The sequence below is a fragment of the Amblyomma americanum genome, chromosome 2 (assembly GCF_052857255.1).
Source record: "Amblyomma americanum isolate KBUSLIRL-KWMA chromosome 2, ASM5285725v1, whole genome shotgun sequence".
Classification (NCBI taxonomy): Eukaryota; Metazoa; Arthropoda; class Arachnida; order Ixodida; family Ixodidae; genus Amblyomma; species Amblyomma americanum.
In genome coordinates, this window is record NC_135498.1 from 215,447,044 (window position 1) to 215,466,821 (window position 19,778).

Here is a 19,778-nt window from a genome sequence, read left to right on the forward strand (position 1 = left end):
CATTTGCAAAAGCTATCATGTCAGGATTTCGCATTCATTGAAAAGCAGTGTGCAATCACTTTGAAATCAGTGTGTGGCAGATTAGCCAGCAAATAAATTACTGTAATATATTTACAGTAATTAAATTACTGTAATATATTTACAGTAATTAAATTACTTTTCTCGGTAATTTATAATGTAATTCATTACTTTTGTGGCCTGGTAATTTAGTAATGTAATGAACTACTTTCAAGCAGTAATTTCACGGAAAAGTAATCAATTACTAGCAATATTACTTTTGCTGCATACCGAGTCCATGCTTCTCCTCGTATCTGCCATGCTTTGGCCTCGCGTTTGGGAGATAAGCATATTGTAACGTGAAGATGTGCACACCAAAAGGGAAAAATATATTTACAGGGAAACAGCTTACAGCCACGCAGCCGAACAACCAGGCACGCGAAGCCCAGCAGCAGAAACGCACTTCGTCCTCTTCGCGATCCAAGTGCGAGCGCACCAAGCACGAGCGTTCCAAGCACAAGCACAACCGTAGCATAACTCCCGGCGGCAAAAGCACCGTCCCGGTGCTAAGTGGATGATGTAGCAGGCGTGTGGTACGGTTTGAGACGGACTACATGAACGACGTCAGTCAAAGGGCTAGTGGACGACGTCGGAGCATGAAGAGGTGTAATCTCGTAGGTCACGTCGGTCACCTGACGGAGAACTCGATAAGGGCCACTGTACTGACGTAGAAGTTTCTCAGAGAGACCGACATGGCGAGAAGGAGACCAAAGGAGGACGAGTGAGCCCGGCGGATAGTGTACTGGGCGATGCCGGCGGTCGTAAACTGACTTCTGGTAGGTCTGAGATGCGGTGAGCCGGTCTCGGGCGATTTCACGGGCCATAGTTGCTCGGGAGATGGCGTCACGTGCATACTCTGTGGTCGAGGCAGTAGAACTCGGGAGTAATGTATCCAATGGCAGCGCAGGATGCCGACCAAACAGAAGGTAGAAAGGAGAATAGCCGGTGGTATCATGCCGCGACGAATTATAAGCAAATGTTACATAAGGCAAGGCAACGTCCCAATCGCGGTGGTCGGGCGAGACATACATGGATAGCATATCGGTCAGAGTCCTGTTGAGGCGCTCGGTAAGCCCGTTCGTCTGGGGATGGTAAGCTGTAGTGAGCTTATGCTGCGTGCCACAGGACCGGAGGATATCGTCAACTACTCGGGACAAAAAGTAGCGGCCGCGGTCCGTCAGCAATTGGTGTGGAGCGCCGTGGTGAAGGATTACGTTCTGCAATAGGAAGTCGGCGACATCGGTTGCGCAACTTGTTGGTAACGCACGCGTGATAGCGTACCGGGTCGCATAGTCGGTCGCGACAGCAATCCAACGGTTGCCGGAGCAGGATGTCGGGAAAGGTCCGAGAAGGTCGAGTCCAACACGGTAGAATGGTTCGAGAGGTACGTCAATAGGCTGTAGAAGGCCAGCAGGCAACGTTGATGGTCTCTTCCTGCGTTGACAGAGGTCGCAGGAGGCAACGTAACGCCGAACAGAGCGGTACAGACCAGGCCAAAAGAAGCGGCGTCGGACCCGATCGTATGTGCGGGAGACGCCGAGGTGGCCTGCGGTCGGTAGGTCGTGTAGTTCCGCTAGGACAGATGAACGGAGACGCTGAAGAACGACTAGCAGGAGCGGAGGTCCGTCAGGACGAAGGTTGCGGCGGTATAGGACGCCATCCTGAATGACGAACAGTTGCAATGAAGGATCTCGGCTGGCACAGTTGAGGCGATCAATGAGAATACGCAAGGAAGAGTCTTGTCGCTGCTCGTCCGCGATGTTAACCAGATCGGAGATAGCGAAGAGGCACGGGCCGAGGTCGTTGTCTCCAGGATCAGGCGGCTCTACAGGGTGCCGAGACAGGCAGTCGGCGTCTTGATGGAGACGCCCTGACTTGTAATGAACAGTGTAAGAATACTCTTGGAGGCGCAACGTCCAACGTCCGAGCCGGCCTGTGGGGTCTTTCAGTGAAGACAGCCAACAAAGGGCGTGGTGATCGGTCACTACGGAAAATGGACGGCCAAACAGGTACGGTCGGAACTTAGCTACGGCCCAAACAAGAGCTAGACACTCGCGCTCTGTAATTGAGTAATTTCGCTCAGCTGTAGAAAGGAGGCGGCTGGCATATGCAATAACGCGTTCTTGCCCTTGGTGACGTTGGGCTAGCACGGCGCCAATCCCATAACCGCAGGCGTCTGTGCGAACTTCAGTCGGAGCCGACGGATCAAAATGGGCCAGAATAGGTGGGGAGGTGAGTAAGTCGACTAGTGAAGAAAAGGCCTCCTCTTGGGCAGGGCCCCAGGTAAAAGGGGTGTCTTTCTTTAGAAGGTCGGTCAGGGGCGAGCGGTGCCGGCAAAATTTTTGATGAAACGGCGGAAGTACGAGCAGAGGCCGACGAAGCTGCGCACATCCGTAGACGACTGGGGAATAGGGAAGTCCTTGACGGCTTTAACTTTAACAGGATCCGGGCGGACACCAGAAGCGTCGACTAGATGTCCGAGAATGGTGAGTTGGCAGCGACCGAATTGACATTTCGACGAATTGAGCTGTAGCCCGGCTCGACGGAAGACAGAAAGAATGCTCGCCAGTCTTTCGAGGTGCGTGGTAAACGTGGGCGAAAAAACCACAACATCGTCGAGGTAACATAGACATGTGGACCATTTAAAGCCGCGAAGCAAGGAGTCCATCATTCTTTCGAAGGTAGCTGGCGCATTACAGAGACCGAATGGCATAACTTTAAACTGATATAAGCCGTCCGGTGTGACGAATGCCGTCTTTTCGCGGTCATTGTCATCAACAGAGATTTGCCAATACCCGGACCGAAGGTCAATGGAAGAGAAAAATTTGGCTCCGTGAAGGCAGTCCAAAGCATCGTCTATTCTTGGGAGTGGATAGACGTCTTTTTTTGTTATGTTGTTTAGGTGCCGGTAATCAACGCAAAAGCGCCAGCTGCCGTCCTTCTTTTTAACCAGCACAACTGGTGAGGCCCAAGGGCTCGACGAGGGCTCTATGATGTCTTTACTGAGCATCTTGTCCACCTCTTGCTGTATGATGGTGCGTTCTGTACTGGACACTCTGTAGGGTCGTCTGTGAATAGGAGCTGCGTCACCGGTGTTGATGCGATGCGTGACCACAGATGTTCGAGCCAAAGGGCGGTCATCGAAGTCAAAGATGTCGCGAAAAGACGACAGAAGATACCGAAGGTCGTGAGCTTGCCCTGGTAAGAGGTCAGCAGCAATCATTTTTGCATATTCATCAGGTGGTGGGACGTCAGAGTCGCGGCAGTTCGACGAGGGTGGGACGCTTCTCACCGCCGATACGACGCATTCGGCAGCAGGGCACAGCGTGGCGAGCGACATACCTTGTGGGAGCGGCTGAACGTAAGAGGCAAAGTTGAGAACCGGAAGGGACGCTTGATTTGCCGACATGGTGACAACTGTATGCGCAAGGGCAACACTGCGTGTAAAGGGCACATCAGGAACCGGAGTAATGATGTAGTCACCATCGGGAACTGGCGGGACCGAGGAGAAACGGACATAAGTGGCGGCATCGGGGTCCAGGCGGACAAAGTCGGCGGTGCACAGTCGGTGAACAATTGGATCCGGTGGCTCTGAAGGAACAGGTAGAGCGAGTTGAACGATGCTTGTGGCGCAATCTATAAGGGCGGAATGGTCGGTGAGAAAGTCAAGGCCGAGAATGATGTCATGAGGGCAGTGTTCAAGGACAGTGAAGAGCACAGAAGTATGGCGGCCGGCTATTGAAACACGAGCAGTACACATTCCGACGACAATAGACATACCGCCATCTGCAACACGGACCACAGTTGAGGGGGCAGGAGTGAGCACTTTCCTTAGGCGACGGCGAAGACGAGCATTCATGACTGAGACGTGCGCTCCAGTGTCGATCAGAGCGGTAACAGGGACCCCGTCCACGTCGACGTTAAGGATGTTCCGATGAGCATGAAGAGTTAAAGGAGGGTTTTCTGGTCGGGTCGTCAGAGCAGCATCACCCCCAGACGCTGCAGCCATCAGTTTTCCGACCGGGAGCGGGCATATGGGGCCGGCGACGAAGGGCGGCGAGGTCGGGGCGATGGAGATCGACGGCGCTGAGGTGACGACGAACGGTTGGTAAGCGGGGTCTGAGCGTTGTGGCCAGAAGAGGTCGTTTCCGGGGGCGAGGGAGAGCGGCGGGAATATGCAGAACCCGGCGGGTAGCGGCTGTAGGTCGAGGACGGACGGCTTCGGCAGTGTCGAGATATGTGGCCAACTCGGGAGCAGTTAAAGCAGATGGGCCTGTCATCAGGTGTTCTCCATTCATCTGGATTGCGGCTGCGTCGAGGGTAGTATGCACGTTCAGAACCGAGCTCCGGGGACATGCGGCGAGCATATGGGGCACTAACTGAGCAAACAGGTTGAATCCCAAGATTGGCAAATTCTTTGCGAACGACAGCCTGTATAAGGGATACTGCTGGAGTACTGTCTGTTGCGGGTGGATGAAACGCAACGGGGGACATTGCCTCTACTTCTTGGCGCACAAGTCGTGTCAGGCTCTCAGATGTCGGCAGACGGCTCGGTGGAGTCGAGTCTACACAGGACGACGTCGCAGTCGTATTCGGCAACCGCGTGAACTGCGGAGAAATTCGGCGGCTCTTCGCTTGTTCGAACCGGCGGCATTCCTTGATGATTGCGTCAACCGTTCCGCAGTCCTTGTATACAAGAAGGTTAAAGGCGTCATCTGCGATGCCTTTGAGCACGTGACCTACTTTGTCGCACTCTGACATAGTGGCGTCGACTTTCATGCAGAGAGCTAATATGTCCTGAATGTATGATACATAGGACTCTGTGGACGTTTGTGCACGGCATGCGAGCTCCTTCTTCGCAGCGAGCTGACGCCCGAATGGCTTACCAAACAGGTCACAAAGCTTGCGCTTGCAGAGATCCCAGCTGGTGAGTTCATCCTCGTGGGTCTCGAACCATACCCTGGCAGTGCCCGTCAGGTAGAAGATGACGTTGGCCAACTTTAGGGTCGGGTCCCACCTGTTGTGTGTGCTCACGCGCTCGTACATTGCGAGCCAGTCCTCCACGTCGACGCCGTCCGTTCCGTTGAAGGTCCCAGGATCTCTCGGATGGGCAATGATGAACGCCGGGTTGGCGGACGCCGACGGAGCGGCCCCTTCGCTGGTCATGGTTGAAGAGCCGGCGAGCTGACGACCGCTGCGAAGTTCCGTGCTTGCTGTGGCTGTACCCCGCACCTCACACCAATAATGTAACGTGAAGATGTGCACACCAAAAGGGAAAAATATATTTACAGGGAAACAGCTTACAGCCACGCAGCCGAACAACCGGGCACGCGAAGCCCAGCAGCAGAAACGCACTTCGTCCTCTTCGCGATCCAAGCGCGAGCGCACCAAGCACGAGCGCACCAAGCACGAGCGTTCCAAGCACAAGCACAACCGTAGCAATATACAAAGCAAAGATGCAGTTTATGGGGGTTTAACGTCCCAAAGCAATCGACTATGGCTATGAGGGACGCCATAGTGAAGTGCTCCGGGAATTTTGACCACCTGGGGTTCTTTAACGTGCACTGACATCGCGCAGTACACGGGCCTATAGCATTTCGCCTCCATCGAAATGAGACTGCTGCAGACGGGATGAAACCAGAGTCTTTTGGGTCAGCAGCCGAGCACCATATAACCAATAAGCCACCGCGGCGACTCACAAAGCAAGAATAAATTATGGACACACTAGAGACTACTTTCATGCTTTGAAGGCAAAAAACATTCACTTTTTAATTTATATTGTTTCCTTCCTTTCTAGTGACACACCTACTCATTAGCTTATAGTCATAGGGCAACACATACATTAAATGAATCATTACTTGCCAAGAAACAACGCGGTTTTGTGGCCGATGGGTTGTGTGACTACTTTCTTTTCGAGTAACTATACTTGATTTATGTTCATCATACTTTTTTGTTGTACATTATTGATTATAAGTGTCTCTCCTGATGGATTCTGTATTTTCTGATGGATTCCGCACAGGGCTTTGCTAAAACGGTTTTTATTTTGTTTAAATATTGGCACGAGTGTTGTGCACAATTTCAAACATCATGTTAAATTGATTTCGCTCAAAGTGCTTTGTTCGTTTTTCTTCGTTAGTTTATTATTTGTTTATTCGGAGTGCATCGCTACCAACTTTGTTATGGGGTCAGGGGACCCAGCCAGGTACAGGCGCGGCCAGAATAATACGGAGCACAGGAACGGTGGCAGAACTGCGGAGAGCTGCTTAAGCGCGCTACCTAGCAGGAGCGGCCGGAACTATGCGTGTCGGCACGCGCAGAGAGGCGCCGGGGCACGGACCTACTTTTTTGCCGCAGGCCTATCGCATCACTGCTTACAGTCTGCTGACACCAGCAAGCGCTTCGGCGCTAGCGTCGATCAGCGGCTCAAACTGGAGACGAACCCTAGTCGGCCGTCTTTTATCGCGTATTATCTTGCGCTGTCACGGCCGTGCGGCAGTAGATTTCACACTGTCATTACAAGACACAATGTGACCAGTGGTGTATTCGCTAGCGCGATTAATAAAATGCAAAATCATCGACTGATATGCGACTGATATGCATGCTGATACGGGCCATCTAAAACCGGGGCCCACGTTTTTTTTGGGCCCACGTTCGAGCTTTCTGCTGGTGTAGATGGAAAATATTTGGCGCGACAGGCAACACAAGATGCCGCCAAGAGTGCCTTTAGAAGTTCGAAGGGAAATAATTCATTTATCGATACAGGGAACTTCTCAACGAGAGATATGCCGGATAACAGGACGTTCAATGACAGCGGTGAACAGGATTATACAAGCATATCGGGACGACCATGGCAGCTTAGGAGATGCGCCACGGTCAGGCAGAAGCCGCTGCACATCTGTGGACGAAGACCGAATAATCATCGCAGCAGCAGTGGCAGAGCCGTTTCTGAGCGCACAGGAGATTCGGGACGCACTAGACATAGATGTCAGCGTGCGAACAACTCGGCGTCGACTACAAGAAGCTGGTCTCCAGGCATGTGTGGCGGCTCAAAAGCCTTACCTCACGGACCGACAGCGACGACAACGCCTGGAATTTGCCCGAGCTCATGCGGAGTGGGGCATAACCGAGTGGGGTGAAGTTATCTTTACAGACGAGAGCACGTTCAGCTCGCGGTGGGATCAGCATCGCCGAGTGTGGCGACCGTTAAACTCTAGGTAATTATGACTGTAGCATTGGCTACTTACTTTGACCTTGTTTTATGTTATACGTCAGTCCTCATTCTCATCTTCCGTATCACAAAAAGCACCTGGTGGCCAGGAATACGAAACATGCTACGTTTAATGTGCGTTTTTATTACCCTTGTTTGCTCCCTGGTCGACCTCTTGTGCACTTGAGCATTTAAGGGTAACAATGTGTCACCTCATGCTAATACCAGTAATCTGATAAAGGGATTTAGAAATAACTTTTTGAAGGAGCGGTGGCGTCACAGCGGGAGAGTATCTTCTTTGCACAATGTATTTGGTGCCTGGTTATGCAAAAAATATATTTTGCTCGGCGAAGGAAGGTTGGTCGGTCCTTTCTAAATCATCTGCCCTTTTCACCCTGCTAGTAAATATCTTTCTTGAGGGCGCTAATATTTTCCCCTTTCTTACATTAACCAGGTATAATCCCGAGTTCGTGTCAAGTGTCCTCAGCAGTGGCCGCTGCAGCGTGAACGGCTGGGGCGCGATTAGCCTCCACGGCCTCGGACCGTTGGTGCGACTACCACACTACTACAACTCGGCTTCGTACTGTGACCTTCTTGAAGATATCCTGATTCCATACGCTCTGGACGGGCCTTTCAAGGACGGTTGCTTTCTTCTGCAACACGACCAGAGCCCCATTCACTGCGCCAGAGCAGTTAAATCTCTTCTTGAGGAGAGGGCTGTTCGACTATTGGATTGGGCTCCAAGAGGAGCAGATTTTAACATAATTGAAAACGCATGGGGTGTAATGAAGTCAGAACTATCTAAAATGAACTTGAGGACAGCCGGCGCGGACGAACTGTGGACAGCGGTTCATGACGAATGGGAGCGCCTTTCCAAGAGGGGTGGCTACGTTGAAAGCCTCTTTCAGTCACTCCCAGACCGCATGCAAGAAGCAATTCGTGTGAACGGGAATTTTACCCACTACTAGCTGGCCGCACACAAAAAAGCCCGTTTTTTTTTTCTCCGCCGTCTCAACTAAGGACAGTGGACACGGCAGCGACACTGAAGAGGTGTAATGCCTGTAGGTCTGCGGAATCGATGGCCAAAAAACAGCAGACATTTACAAATGAATCGATATGCATTTGCATGTTTTCTAATGAATTGAAAAATGAGGCCAGGCAAGAATGCCGATAAAAATAAAAGATAACGAGTCGAATAGATCATTTAACTGTATCCTCGGTTTTGTTATGGTTCATGTAATTTTTTTTTGCTGTTTTCTTCTGTTATAAAAGTTATTTCTCTAAACAGTTGTCTTGTGCAAGTCATATTTGATAATAAACGTTAGTTTTCCTAGGCGAAGACCTAAATGATATCCGGCGTTTTTTTTTTTTGTGGTTAGTCTAGAAACGTAAGCTCCGATATCAAATATTTTATTCTGTAGTCCCTCAATTTCTGTGCTGGAGAAACACTGCATTCTTCGTCCTTCGTAAAAGTATATCCTTCACACGACAGCAATCTTCACTGACATATGCTGTCAAATAAGAAGAAATACGCGCAGCAAATTTAAAGATAAGTAAAAGTGCATTTCGGCAGTTAAGGGAAGAAAACTATTTTTTCCCTCAGCATTTTCCTCTTGTGAGAGGCAGCATCGTGACATGTTTCTACTGCATGCCTGCTGCAAACAAAAGCCTGCGCGCTTCGTAACGCAGCTCGTTGCTCGGCGCGCGACATCGACGATAAACTCAGCCCGCTTGGATCAAGGCATCACCTGGCGGTTTTGCTCGCAACTGCGCAGCATCTTTCGAGCAAAGATAACGCCAGGGTTGAAGCAAAGAGCGGGGCTCGGTGGCGGGTACTCTCGCTGCGCGCGGAGAGCCAAGTGTTTATGACTGTTGTTGATAGGTGGCGCTTAGATGCAGTTTCTCCTTGATGCGTCGCCTGTCGCGTGCTCCGTATTATTCTGGCCGCACCTGTACAAGTTTTGTACCTTTTGTCCCCGGCCCTTAGTTTTCTGTACTGAGAACTAAAATGTTAAAAAACTCAACTCAACCTCGTAATTTGAAGGCCCTGGGTTCAATTCTCTGCACCCTTGGAAGAAATTTTTCTCTTTGCTGACGATGTCATTGGGGGTTATGGACCACTTTTCCTGGACATCGACAACAACGCCGAGTATCGATGTTAATGTGCCACTTAAGGCTTGTGCCTTAAAAGCGTGCAAGTAGTAATAGCCAGCACCCCAGGGAAGCACGCGGACGAGAGGTGCGCGCAGGCGTCAGCACTGCCTTGGTGAAGAGTCTGCATATCAGTCACAGGACTGCTACGCATCTCCCTGCACTGCATAAGCTCTCACACGCAAATGCACTGCATGGCGACCAGGAGAGCTCGATGACCAAGGCATGCCATATGGCACCTTCACGCAGACGCACTGCGAGTGCTTGAGCAAGTACTTTGACGTCTTTGAGTACTTTGACACTGACAAAAAGTCTCAACTGACATGTATAAGAAAGTTGGCCACGAGTTGTCGGGTTTTTGTGGCCTCATCTGAGGCCGTATTTCTAACTCAAGGGCAAGATAGGCAACAGCGTCCCAGCGACATGCAATGTATTTCCACCAACTTGAATTCCAGAACAAATCAATTGAACAGCAGAATTGGCAGCTTCTCGCGCGCCTGTGCACTTGTGGGATGATGCGTGGATAAGCAGTCACTGCACTCCCACTGTTTACGCGGATGACAAATTCTTCAAAATTAGGATGGTGGGACCATATTACACATTGAACAATGTACTTCTGATTGAAGAATGATATGACAAAGACTCATCTACATCAGCAAAGCTGCAGTTCAAATTGACTAAAAAGGGGGAAAATTTCTGACGCCCATTTTCAAGCTCAGTGGCGGTGTAAACAAAAACAAAAAACTAGAAATTTTGCACAAACTATGGCCAATGCGCAACATTTTGGCATCGAAACGAAGTAATTTTCATTACTTAAGGCAGCTAATTGTAATGTAATGTCATTACTTTGAGACCAGTAATTTGTAATGTAATTACTTCTGTGATTTATAGGAAAGTAATTAGTAATAGAATTTAATTACTTTTCAAAAGTAATTTTGCCACGTATGGTGTGTGGTTAGCGGCTGCCTAGGGAATTTCTCAGTGTCCTTAAGTTCTTACGCAAACAATGACACACCACCCAGTTTCCTATTAGTGACAATGTTCATGAGAAAATGGAATATTGTGACAAAGACGACGAAGCTGGCTGTGGTGCGTTACAGAGCACTCGCGCTAGGCCAACGGCCATTAAATTATATCTCTGCCATCGTTCATCGCAACTCACTCTGTGTACAGCCACCACATAACAATATTATACACCACACAGCATTTGCATTGGAGGGAATGGCCAAGAGCATTTTCCATTTGGTTTTCTGCGTGCTAAAGGAATATAGACACATAATTTTGGTGGCATGTTTTCTTCTCTACAACGATGCAGAAAATACTACTACGCATGAATCACCATGCGATATTTGCCCATGACCGCTAAATAATTTATAATTGAATTTTTTCTGTCACGCTGTTTCAGTTTCAACAGCCGAACAATTGCTGTGATGTCAAAGAGTGCTTTTGTGTCACGTGAGGCATCGAAAAACGCCCATACAATCGCTGCTTCATCGTTATGATTTACTGCACTGCTGAAGCCAGCCTTCCTGAAGAGCCGGAATGACAACTAATGTGTAAGCAGCGATTATATTGCAGTTTTTTCATGCCTCACGTGACCTGTAAGTACACGTTGGCGTCACAGTCCTCATTCGGCTGTTGAAACTCAGACCGAAACAGCACGAGAAAGAAATGCTATTATAAATTATTTAGTGGTTATAGGAGAATACCAGGTGGTAATTCATGTATAACAACGCCTTACACATCGTTACAAACAAAAAACACGCACCCAAAAGTTAGGTGTCTATACTCCTCTAACTCTTTAGACCCACCATTCTGCTTACTGATCTTGCTTTGTGGTTCATCTGCTGAGCGACTTAGCGATATCACCTGAGAATTGCAGATTACTAAAATATTCTCCATTAACTCTTATCCCCACTTTTCCCAATCCAGGCCTCGGAATAGAGCAGGTATTTCTAAATAAGTCCTGTTTACAGGAGGTATTTTGTTGCAGAGGACGCATTGCGGAGACTCATTTTTTTTTCTGCATGATTGGTGATGGATTAGACAATGCAGTCCAAGAAGCACAGTTTGGTATTGACACTGTTGCTTCCATCACTGGCAAAACACCATCCAATGAAAGTAACGCCTACGTGGAAGCTGAAGACAGCTAAACTTGTACTGTTGGAAAAAAACTGCATGCGTGCTAGACACTTGCTTGTTCACTCAAATACGGCCTAATAGAGCAGCTGGGACACGAGACCTGGCTTACATACCTTCGAGGCTGCACTCGTAGCTATGTGATTAAAAGGTTTCGCCTGCACATTCTTTGAAATGCCTCAGGTATCATCTTTTACCAGGTCAACGGATATACTCAGGCTGCTTTCAGTTTGGGCATATTGTTACGTGGCGACCAGCCGAATTATAAGTGGCGATGAACGATGGCAGTGAGATCATTCTAATGGCCCCTCGCCTATAGCGCGACCTTTCTGTTCCCGCGCCGCTGCCAGCTTCGTCGTTTCAGTGACACTAACCGGGGCTGCCGAGCGATCATCCTGACAGTGAATAGAAGAACACACCGACGGAGAGACGGCTCAGTGGAGATGGGTTCAGAGGAGGACGGTACAACACAAATGGCATGGGGGGAAGTGCTGGCTGCCACGATGAAAGATACGTGTGAGTGAATCCTAGTCGACGAAGCGCTTGGGACACAGGTCACCAGTAGCCAACGGACGAAGCCCTTGAATGCACCGAATGGCATGGGCAGGGGGGTTGTGTCCTCACGTGTGGGCGGCGTCTTGGGTCGCGGCAGCATTGTCATGTCAACGTGTCTTGTGGTCAGGGCGGGGGACGGGACTGCGGTGAGCGGCGAGGTCGATACAGGTTCGGCGGGCTGGGGCACAGCGGGGCAAACCAGGTGCACATGGCCGACAATAACGGCAGGCAGAAGACTCCGAAGATCCAGGACCAGGATGGGGATGATACCCCGCATCTCACACCAAATGTTAAGTCGTGACCAGCCGAATAATAAGCGGCGATGAATGATGGCAGTGAGATGGTTTTAATGGCCGCTCGCCTATAACGTGACTTTTCCGTTCCCGCACCACTGCCAGCTTCATCGTCTTCGTGACAATATTGCCGCTTTGCACAGTTTTTCCACAGTGCCGCGAGGTATGCCTTAACGAGGTTTTACTGTACCTGTGAGTACTAACGTTGCTGAATTTGATGCGCCTCAATGTGAAATCTGAACCAATTCATACACCTCTTGCAGTAAAGCCCATGATCCAACTATAAAATTGAAGCCCTGATCTATTGCTATGCGATGCATTCAGAACAGGTGGTGCCCTTGATGGTCTCACAGATAGCTTTGACCACAATGGCAAAAAAGGCATCAAAGGTTGCTCCAAATTATGGCTCTCCACCATTCGTGGCATGTTTTCCGCTGCTCTACTTTCTTTCTCCACAGTGGCCCACTCATAACTCACCTCAGTTCTGACTGCGGGGCCAATCCAGCAAACATGTCTTACGCAGTACTGTTCGGATGGACCTTATGGCCATGCCACTGCTCTAATGGCCTTGTGGCCATGCCACGGCCCTACCACTTTCGCTCGGCCCCATGGCGACATTCCTAACAGAGGTGGTGGGGGAAGGAGGAAGTTGGAGCACCATGAAAGCCAAATGTACAACAAGGACGTAGTGCAGTGGCCTCGCTCAAAGATCTTGCCCTGAGCTCAAACAGCACAGGTACTTCTGGTCGAGCTTACAACTTCGTCATGCCTGAGCTGACAGCTCACATCGAAACACACACATCGAAACAAATTTTTAATTACGCACGCCAACAATGCCACATCTATTAAGATACGGAAGATGACGTTAAGCCATCTATGCTCTAACCAACCCAAAATTCTTACCACTGTCAAGTAGATGACCTCGATTCTCTTCGGCAATACATCCAGCTCATTACTGTTCACAGCTATGGTAAATTGTCATTTTTACCTCTCAGATTTTCTCATCAAGAGGCACAAGGGCAATTGGTTAACTGTCTGGTTCTTGGGACCAAGTGACATTAAGCAATCGCTACATGCACTGGACAAACACTCCCTAAAGGGGCCACTGAAAATCTTGCACCAAAGTTGCAAATTATACTGTTTGAAAGGGCACTACTTTTTTTATTTATTTGTACCTCAAAGGCCCACAAGGGAGTATTACATGAGGGGTGGGCTGACATGTATTAGAACCTCCCGTCACAGAATCTTTTCAGAAAAGGCAAACTGAAGAGTTAAAAACATAACAGCGCGGAAAACGGGGACTTCAAGGGTAGAAAACACAGGACAAGCGCTTGTCCTGTGTTTTCTACCTTTGAAGTCCCCGTTTTCCACGCTGTTAATTTTTTAAATATGTATCACCAACTCGCCCGCCTTGCTATCGTGTTGAAGAGCTAAACTATTCATCTATATCCTTGAGGCTTTTTTCCCTCCCGTAATTCCTACTGCACTAGAAGCCGTGTGTTGGTGCTTGAATCTGAATGCCACACACCCATATGCATGCAGCAGACATCCTTTACCAGCATAGCACCACGTAAGATCATGTCAATGCCTCATTTGGGGACAAGGGGTGCAAGCACACAGAACAGTAGGAACAAAACGCAAAGACTAATGTTGTGTGAGTCACTCCTGTGCTCTCTTTTGGGCTACGTACATGTCTCAAGATGAACAACCCCATCCCCATTTTCCTCAAAAAGTGAAACTACAACGAACGTCTACTGTTAACTTGTGAAAACAAAATGACAAACATAGAAGGAAGAACATAAACATGTCTAGTCCTTGTGTTTCTTTGTATTCTTCAATTACGGGAACTACTTCCTCGTTCAGCTACCTGTCCTACCTGCATTCGTCTGCGACTTCTCGCCTCTCGCCACTGCTTGTCTCTAGGGGCACAAACGTTGCCAGTTTCACAGCAGGAGGCCCACCTTCAAAATTATAACTTGCTAGATACGTGACAGCCTAGTTGCTTTGTTCATTTGGGGTCTGCAGGTGAAAGCTGTTGTCTTAATAGTGAATGTTCCCACGTTTCTTTTTTTTTTTCTTCTTTCTATGTAATGGCTAGGACAAAAAACTGTTGCCCACCCAATGCAAAGGAAATAGACACATAATCATAAGGTCTCTTCCATTTGGCTGCACTTTCTGCACTAGTGCGGCACGAGTTCTAGGCTGGCCGAAATGAATGAAATGAAAGCCGAATTACTGCACCGCAGCTGCGGTGCAGCAGTATGGCAATGCCCATGTGTAGGTTGAAGAACTGAAGAAGATATGGCACTAGTTATTTAATGAAATGATGACAGTTCTTTGTTGAAATGTCGATGGGGGTTTAAACGTCACAAAGTGACTTAAGCTATGAGGGATGCCATAGTGAACGGCTCTGGAAATTTTGACCACCTGGGGTTCTTTATCATGCACTGACATCACAGTACACGGGCCTCTAGAATTTTGATGGAGGCAAAATTCTAGGGGCCCGTGTACTGTGCGATGTCAGTGCATGTTAATGGAGCATAGAGACCTAATATTGGTGGCATATTTTCTTCTTTATAATGAAGACACTACAATGCATGAATCACGATTTGGTATTCGCCTACGACCGCTAAATAATTCATAATCGAATTTTTCTGTCACGCTGTTTCGGTTTAAACAGCCGAATGAGAGCTGGGACGACAAGGAGAAGTTTTAGGTCATTAGAGGCATAGAAAAACTGCGATATAATTGCTGCTTTATCGTTTTTATTTACTGCACTGCTGTAGCCAGCCTTCCTCTAGAGGAGGAATGACAACAAATGTAGAAGCACCAATTATATTGCAGTTTTTCACGCCTCACATGACCTACAACCTCTCTTTAAGGTCACAGTCATCGTTCAGCTGCTGAAACTGAAACAGCACGAGAAAGAAATTCAGTTATAAATTATTTAGCAGCCGTAGGAGCATACCACGTGTAATCCGTGTATAATAATGCCTTACACCTCATTACAAAAAAGATTGGTTTGGTTTATGGGGGTTTAACGTCCCAGGGCGACTAAGGCTATGAGGAATACTGTAGTGAAGGGCTCTGGAAATTTCGACCACCTGGGGTTCTTTAACGTGCACTGACATCGCACAGTACACGGGCCTCTAGAATTTTACCTCCATCAAAATTCGACCCCCGCGGCCGGGATCGAACCCATGTCCTTCAGGTCAGCAGCTCCCTTAAAGAACACCAGGTGGTCAAAATTTCTGGAGCCCTTCACTACAGCGTCCCTCATAGCCTGAGTTGCTTTAGGACATTAAACCCCCATAAAACATAACCTTTCAGTAAATAACTGTCATCATTTCATTAAATAACACGTGCCATACCTTCTCTGCTTCTTCGACCTACACATGGAAGAATTGAGTGACTGTTTGAGGCGTCATAATGAAAACCTAAGTGGTCAAGTCCAGTTGCATGGGCAGCATTTCAGCGCTAATTCGTAAGTAGCCTGTGTGTATACATGCAACAATTTTTTTTTTCTCTGTGAAACGACGATTTCCTAGAGCAGGTTCATGGTAAGACTTCTTTGCGATTTGCTGCTTGAAAATTCTTCCAACTGTTTCAGGATTTTGGTGGTCGTTGGCGTCGGCAGCATGCAGTTGGCTGCAATTTCGTGACAACAGCAAGGCCATCAATCGGGCCTGCACTCGACCATTCGTTTTGGAAGCGGACAGTGCCAAGCTGCATTTGAACCATCTGAACTGACACTGCATGCTACCGGCACCACCGTGGAACTTCACAGAACTAGTGCAGAGAGTGCAGCCAAATCAAAGAAACCCATCATGACCACAATCTTAACAAAGTGGTAGTTTGGGCTTGTTGGTATAGCATATCAGAAGACATAGCGCAGCACAACGGGACAAAGAAAAGGAGCACACAGGACGAGCACTTATCCTGTGTGCTCCTTTTCTCTGTACCATTGTGCTGTACTATGTCTTTTTCTAATACCACCACAATGACCTGTCACACACTACAACAGTGCCTTGTGAGCTTTATGCACCTCACAAGCTTCCAAACTGTCAAAGGACATCATGCACGTTGTCCACAGTGTTCATCTCTTTAAGGCCTCTTTACAACATCAGCTGTAAAAAGGTCTTAAGATTAGAGGCCTTAAAAGGAAGCATGCTTTTCCAGTTGCCTCCATGATAGTTGGCCACCTAATACCCCTGTTACACGGGCGTTTTCAACGGCAGTTCAGTTGACTCTCAGTTGAACTGAACGGCAGTTAGCGGTGTTACACGGCAGTGCTAACTGCCGTTGAAATCTCAACGGCAGTTGAGTTCGACTGAGATCGGGGGTCCCAGTTGAACGGCCAACTGACAAGATGGCGACCTAGGGACCGAAAAACTTGCCCTCTTACTGGATTGTCTTGGCTCAGTGTGCTTCGAACCCGCAAATTTCTACCGCAAAGCAAAAACTACACAAAAATAATTGTCACTATAGTAAGGAATATATACACTGCGATCATTTACAACAAGAAAAAAAATGCACACACTGCTTTTTTCTTATTTAAACTTCGCTCTAGACGCGAGGTCATGTGGTTAGAGTGCTAACTGAACTGAACGCGAAGTGCTCGTGTAACAGCTGGCGATTCCAGTTGAGTTCAACGGCAGTTGAAATCCTCAACTGGCGGTTAACTGAACTGTCGTTGAAAACGCCCGTGTAACACGGGTATAAGTCCAAGATGTTTGGTGCAGGTGGCACAGCACTCATTTTAAAATCATCACAGAAGGTGGAGGGCTCACCTTGTGGCGCCTTAAAGCCTTTGCTGCCTCAGCATTTTAACGTCCCATTTGTTCAGCCTCTGCGTTCAGCCAGTGAACGCCGGACTCGAAGCAGGAATCGGGAAGGCCCGTGCATACCAGAAAACTGCCTGAAAGTTTTTCAAGTGCTGTCGTCTGAAATAAATATGAATTTAAAAGAAGAACATGTTTCCCTCTGCAGACACCAAAGCGTAATCGCTTATCTCGCCACAATTTTTGCACCTGTTTTAGAAAGCGAAATGTAACAAGAGCACACAATTGTAAAGTGCAATTAAGTCAACACTCAAGACTATCCCAGCCGCGGGGCCACAAAATATCGGACCGCGTACAAAACTCATCGCACAAACGGTTAGTCCAACTCACGACCGGCTTTATTAGTGGTTCAACTAGACTGTTGTCAAAAGTTTCCCGCCTTTTTTCGGGAGCTGGTAATTATGCGTTACCATGAGTTACGTTGGGCTGGGCTGACAAAAGATATAAAAACACGCTCAGCTCTTGCTCTTTTCTGTAGACCTGCACAGAGCTTTTGAGCAGAACTTACGATAAAAGAGATGAGTCTTTCCCTCCGGGCCTTTGGGTCCACTGGCGGGCAAGCGGGCTCCGTGCTAGTCCTGGGTTATCTGCTAACACAAAATATTCGGGCGCAAGGAAGTTGACAACGGAATGCCGAGTGTCAGATAACAGGCAATTGCTCAGTATGTGCATGCCAAAAGATAGAAAGAACAAATTACTCACGTGCAACACGACCGCACGCCCGACCCGCCGACCGGCGCTCGGCTCACACATGACTCAAACAGCAAAAAAAAAAAAAAAATGGCGGACGTGACGTCTTTTCTTCAAACCAGATGCGACGTCATGGGTTGAAATAACGCTTGCGTTATTTCGACCTGCCAGGGGCCGGTTGTACCCGGGCTGCGTTGCAATACTCTAGACGTTTAGTGTCACACTAGCCCGACACGCCGCCGACGCCGACACGACAAAGACACCAAAGATCGGCCAACCCTGTCGGCCGACCTTGTCTGTGGCAGACCAAGCTGTCACACTAGGCCGACAACGACACCAACTCGTCCGACGACCAGATGTCTTCGTAGTGTGACATGCTTTGACGCCCGCGACGCCGACAAAACCGGTCTGCCGACCGTGTCGTCGCGAGATCGGTCGCTGAGCAAAAACATTCACGAGACACGAACACGATTTCGCTATGGTACTGTTTGTTTATGTTCATAACAAGCTCTGGGATAGATGAATGTCCAAAAAGGTATCATTACTGAGGATCGTTGGCCAATGCCAAGGTGCTGGTTGAAGTGATAACTACGATACAAGCAAATTTCATCCTATAGCCGCCTGCTGCTGCTGCTGCTTCGTGCGGCTCGCCTGACGTCTGCTAGATCCGCTGCTGAAGCCGTCGCGGAAATCGAGCATAACTTTATTTTATTATCGGACAGGTTGATGTGACTAGAGGAGTTCCCTGAGCTGCGGCATCGATGCGAAACCAGCTAGGCTTAGCGACGAGTACGGCAGCCGGGAAGCAGCGCAGTTCGTCGCCCTGGCGCTCCCGCAGGCGTCGTCGTTGCCGAAAGCGCGGCTGTTGCGCAGGCATGGTGCCGTTGCTCAAATATAGCATGCGGCCTTTCTGATAGCATGGCTGTTTCGTTGTTTTTTTTTTTTCTTGTGCGAACGTGAAGTAAACCGAGCCTGCTCGCCGGCGTCCGCCGCCGTTATAAAAATCAGCTTAAGATTGTTTTTGACGTAAGAAATAAACGCTGAGACTGAAAAATGTGACAAATGTATCATTTCTGAGGATCGTTGATCAACACCGAGTTGCTGGTAAAAGCAACAACTTTGATAAGAGCAAAATTTCTCGCCAGAATCGCCCAGCAAGCTGCCGCTGGCCCGCCGTTGTGGTCCGGCTCGCCTGTCGCCCGCAGCGGTCCGCTAGCTCCGCAGCCGAAGGTGTCGCGGAAACTGACCATAATTTTAGTTCATGGTGCGATTATACTGTTAACAGCCAAGCGATATTAAGAGATATAGCGCAGGCTACTTGCGAAGCGGCGTCCGCTTCGCCGGGCAGCAGCAGCACAGTTCGTCGCCTGGCGGGACCGCGGGCGGTGCCGTTGCCGAAAGCTCGCTACTAGCGCAAGCATGCTTTGTCGCTGCTCGTGTATAGCAGGCGGTCTTTCTGATAATATGGCTATTTCGTCTTTTCTGGTGCGAACTTCAACACGCAGTAATCAGACCGCTGCGGGTGGCAAAGCGTACACTTTGAGCTCGAGTGCTTGAGTCGAGCGGCGCAACGATGCTTGCTGCTCCGTGTGTCCCTGCTTGCAGTGGGGCTGCAATGCGCAAGCAGCGACCGGTGCATTGCGCCGGCCGAGTCGCCGAGTTTTCGCACATGGGTCGCCGGCTTTACTTCTGTCGCGAGTGGAACACTGCGGAGTGCTTGTTATCAGCGCCTCTGAAGGACGGAAATTACTCAGTTCTCCATGGCGTCGTGGGTATTTATTTTATTTATTTTATTTTATTTAGGACATACTGCAGGCCCAGTGAAGGGCCCTGGCAGGAGGGGCA

At 48.9% G+C, this 19,778-nt stretch overlaps 1 long non-coding RNA gene across 2 annotated transcripts in view; it reads right to left on the reverse strand.

Moving 5' to 3' along the window:
* LOC144122141 (uncharacterized) overlaps window positions 1-19,539 on the reverse strand; it is a 37,624-nt gene extending 18,085 nt beyond the window's left edge. Inside the window, exons 1-3 of one of the 2 annotated variants that reach the window (XR_013312815.1) lie at window positions 17,946-19,539; window positions 17,752-17,833; window positions 17,193-17,345 (exon numbers count right to left, since the gene is read on the reverse strand). This is a non-coding gene — a long non-coding RNA (uncharacterized LOC144122141). The remainder of the gene's footprint in view (window positions 1-17,192; window positions 17,346-17,751; window positions 17,834-17,945) is intronic. The other variant, XR_013312814.1, reaches the window with a different exon arrangement.
* Window positions 19,540-19,778: the final 239 nt, after the last annotated feature.